We start from the raw sequence: 4,973 nt of genomic DNA, 5'->3' as shown, positions 1-4,973 counted from the left end.
ATGAGGAGGGTGATTTTATTTAACAGCTCATTTAGCATCCATGTATAGTACATTTACCCTTAATGACCTGCATCCCCCAGGAGTTGTCAGAAGATGTATGGAAATGTAAATCCATCAGCAGGAAATGCACCCACATTGGGTTCCCTGTTCGTTCAGGGTGAAGCACCAACCAACCCAACCGCAGCAAACTGCAACTCGCTTTTCAAGTTGGAACCTTCCTTAGTCTCTGGATATTTGATTATCTGAAAGTGTTTTGTTGTTAGTTCTATTGTATGTCTTTAGTTTTGTTTAAAAGACTGTGAAAATGAAATGTACTGACTAGGTTAACTCACGCCCCTCACAGGTTTTGAACCTAGGTCACCCAGCCAGTAAACTTGCCAACCACTGCTGCAATAGGGTTAAAGATTTTGGGTAGAGATCTTAACCTCTTTCAGCTAGGGGGCAGAATTTTTATGTTTGGAAAAATAACGTTCCCAAGGTAAACGGACTATTTCTCAGGTCCAGATGCTAGAATATGCATATAATTGACAGATTAGGATAGAAAACAGTTTCCAAAACTGTCAAAATATTGTCTGTGAGTATAACAGAACTGATTTTGCAGGTGAAAACCCGAGGAGAATACATCCAGAATTGTTTTGTTTTTGAGCTGACCACCATTTAAAATGCCTGTCTATTGGAAAATCAAAGGAAATCCTCCCAGATTGCAGTTCCTGTGGCTTACACTAGATGTCAACAGTGTTTAGAAAGGGTTTCAGGCTTGTTTTTTTGTCGTTTTTCTAGGTGGCTCTCATTTTGACTGTAGTGCTGTGGTGAGCGTGGATGAGGGGGCGCACTTCGTTATTTATCTCCGGTATTGAACACAGTATTCTCTGTCTTAAATTTTATAGTTTATTTACATATTAGGGAACCTGAGGATTGATTAGAAATGTCGTTTGACTTGTTTGGACGAAGTTTATTGCTAACTTTTAGGATTCCTCTGTATGCATTTTGGACGAGTGGAACAGGTGGATTACTGAATCAAGCGCGCCAACTAAGCTGACTTTTTTGGGATATAAAGAAGGACTTTATTGAACAAAACGACCATTTGCTATGTAGCTGGGACCCTGGGATTGCAAACAGAGGAAGATCTTCAAAGGTAAGTGATTTATTTTATCGCTATTTCTGACTTTTGTGACGTCTCTGCTGGTCTGGAAAATGTTTTTAATGCTTTTGTGTGTGGGGCGCTGTCCTCAGATAATCGCATGGTATGCTTTTGCCATAAAGCCTTTTTGAAATCTGACAAAGCTGCTGGATTAACAAGAACTGATGCTTTTAAACGATGTAAGACACTTTTATTTTCATGAATGTTTAATATTACGATTTTTGTACTTTGAATTTCGCGCTCTGCAATTTCACTGGATGTCGTCGAGGTGGGTCGCTAGCGGCACGTCTAGCCCAAAGAGGTTTTTAAGTAATGCTAGCGGCTATGACTGAAGGCAAAGGACAGTTGTCTTGGGGTTGTGGTTTGATGTGGGTGTTTCTTGGGTGTGTGTTTTCCATTCAATCACCACAAACAAATAGTAGTGAGAAAAGCAGTAGTGAGTTTAGCTTGTAGTGGCGACCCGTCATTCAGGGCAGGTGTGGAAGAGCCCCATTAGTACGTGTCACACATCAGTTTGCAAACAATGAACATTTTTTTTTGAGTAAGGCAGCTCCAAAATGCAGGTGTTTCAGCCTAGCTCAGTACTTTCTGTAGTGGAGGGGCAGCCAGTGGGAAAAAAAACAGAGCGTAGGCGTTGGTAATGTTCTCTAGTTGCGCCGTGATTGGCTCAGTGTTCTGTCACTCATGGGGACACTACGTCACCTTAAAATTTACAGGGAGAGCTTGAAAGTTCAAGCCCCCTTGGGTGCTGTCATAGATTTAGATTAGAAATGCCCATCCAAGAAGGCTTAAGGTCATTGGCCAAAGATAAAATGATGTCACATCACATTACAGTTGAAGTTGGAAGTTTACATACACTTAGGTTGGAGTCAATAAAACTCATTAAAATGCACATACAGAAATGTATCTAGACTTAATGCACACACACACACACACACACACACACACACACACACACACACACACACATACACCTACACACACCCACACATCACACAGCACACACACCACACACACACACACACACACACACACACACACAGTCTTGTAAAGTCTTGTAAAGTCTTGTGAACTTCCGACTTCAACTGTATATCTACCATAGCTTTGATTGGACTGATCATGTCAACCTCATACTTTCAAAATCTATCCTAGCAAGCTAGACAAGCAGTCATCTTAATAAATCACATCAATAATCTACTGGCAAATATTTTTCAATCCTTGTCATATGAAGATAAATTATAGATAAATTGTATTGGTGCTCATTGGCCATTGAACATAAACATTACACAACAAGTTGGAAATCGCGAATTCAACAATAAGTGGTTTGGAAGGAATCAGTGGCTAACCAAGCAGTGCAAACAATCCCTATTTTGCTTCCTCTGCCTGCTATTCGGTGGAGGGGTTGTTCAAAGTTTGGGTTTAAGGGTCTCTTTTCCAAGCTTTAAAGGATAAACATTCACTCGCAACACCATGGGCCAGAAAAGGTTGAATACATTGGCCATGCTGTCAAGCCAGCATGACTTCTGCCGTGTTCAAAACAACTGAAAACTCAGAACTGGGAAATCTCAGACTTCAGTGAGTTCAAGACAACTGGGAACTCTGAAAAAAACTAGCTCAGACTGGGAAAATACGTTTTGAAGGGTCATCCAACTCGGAATTCCAACTCGGGAACTTGGGCCTCGAGCTCCGACCTGAAGATCACTGACATCATGATTTGACCTTGTTTTTTCCCGAGATCCCAGCTGTCTTCAAAGCACCATAAATCCAGAGAATGACAGACTTTGATGACAAAGTTTGATTACAAAATTTGCCCACAAGAAGAACCGCCGCACCACCTTGCTGTTCAAGTGAGTACGGCACAACAAGGTGAGTCTAGAAATTGTCTTGTATGATGCTGCATAAATGATGTAATATGCCAGGGAGATACTTATACTGTAGCTAAAAAGTTGTGTAGTAAGCTGTTAGTAACCCATGAGATTCAGCATAATCATTTGGTCCCTTTCCCCCTTCAAAACATAGCCTACTGTTCTGACTTGGTGGTGCACATGTAGCCTATAACCTGTTTTAGAGAAATGTCATCATCGAATATTCTATATTCCCCTTTATTTATCCTATGGTTCTGACTTGGTGTACCGGGAGAATACTGTAAGAAAGGCCCATGTTCTGAATTCTGTCGCTGTACATTTCAAAAGTGCTGAACAAAAAGTTATATTGACTACGTTCGTCTTAGCTCACTCATTAATGTCTTAATTGAAATGATGGATTGCCTCTTCTCCGCTCATTGTTCCCTTATGCCATAGTTTTTACATCTCAATTGTCAGTAGAAACAGCCATATCAGCTATGTTTTTTTTAAAAGGCAGATAATGAGGCTGAATGAAATGTTTGGCTACCAGACAAGGCTCCGCTGATAGCCAGGTGTAGCCGGGGTAAGGATTCACTCCAGGATGCTGAAAAGAAAGCTGCTGTTGGGACAGCTTTACAGTATGTAGGCCCTAACAGTTTGTGGGCACCGTTTGTCACCGTTATAGTGCAATTAATGTATTGTTTAGTGATGTGTTGTGAAGTGGCTTTACTGGCATGCATCAACAACAAAAAATTATGGGTGTGCCTCACCAAGATGTACATGCTAAAATCGCCACTGGCGGTATTGTTAGATAGGGGTAAAAATAAAGATTTTGTTTGGGTGCCAGATAGGTATTAATCCTGTGAAAGGAAACGAGTAGGCTAGATAGCGCTTCCKGACACACACATCAGCAGAAGACACTGCAGAATATAGCCAGTGGTGAGAAAGGATAACACACACCATATAACCACAAGTCACAGCACAGGGGTAAAACAACCAATAACACATCATACAATAGTAATGGTCGAGCAATTCAGAGGCAACTTAATAGAAACAACTGTAAAGAACGAACCCAGTTATAAACCTTAGAAAATGTGCAATATTCCATGTTACTTCCCAGGGGAGGAGTTAGGGGTGTGTGAATGGGTGTGTACAGTATGTGGGTGTGTTCATAGACAAAAACAAAGAAGGCCTTAAAACGTCTCAAGTCTCCCAGTCAAATCACAATAGTCTCACAAAAAAAACTGTCCAGTCCAATCAATAATCCAAAATAATAAACAATCTCAAATGCACTCCTTCGAACACAAATGTAAAAAAATATTAAATACATCTGGCAGGGCAATAATAGTCCAGCGACACTGAACATCAAAGAACGTTCAATGAAAAAAAGAGAAAGTCTGCTGGAGTGTAAAGCACTGGAGCGAGAGTGGGAAAATGAGAGTGTGAGAGAGCGAGAGGGTGGTCTTAGCTGATGACTTCAGGCTTGCAGTTGCACTCGTCTGTCCATCCGATACACCTGTTGGTTTGTTTGTCAATTCTTCACAACACTGTTGCTACTAATCCATGCGATCAATGACTGGAGTGGTCCCAACAGTTTCCAAACATGACCTAGAGTGGTAACACCAGCGATCAGCTTAAAAACTTCACAAACTCAGCACGCTGAAAATAAAGAAAACTTCTGCAAAGAGTAGCACACAATGTAAAAAAATAAATATGAAAAAAATAAAGTCATCTTTATTTGCTCCTTCCTGACTGCCGATGCGCTCTTAAAGTGGCAGTTCACAGTGAAGGCTCCGTGCAGGATTTCTCTAAAAGCTAAGCTATCTAAATTTGCTATGTAGAGAATAAAGTTTTGAATTTGAGGACTTCTCCCACCTGACAGACTCGCCATCTCACGATGGTCACTTAATTCAGTTCTATGTGTAGGCTAAAGTCTGCGCTGACCTTGTGTTTATCCAAGCTGACAGCAGCTAGCTAGCATAGCTTGG

Source organism: Salvelinus sp. IW2-2015, linkage group LG19 (genome assembly GCF_002910315.2).
Source record: "Salvelinus sp. IW2-2015 linkage group LG19, ASM291031v2, whole genome shotgun sequence".
Taxonomy (NCBI): domain Eukaryota; kingdom Metazoa; phylum Chordata; class Actinopteri; order Salmoniformes; family Salmonidae; genus Salvelinus; species Salvelinus sp. IW2-2015.
Note: the sequence above shows the minus strand (reverse complement) of the source record.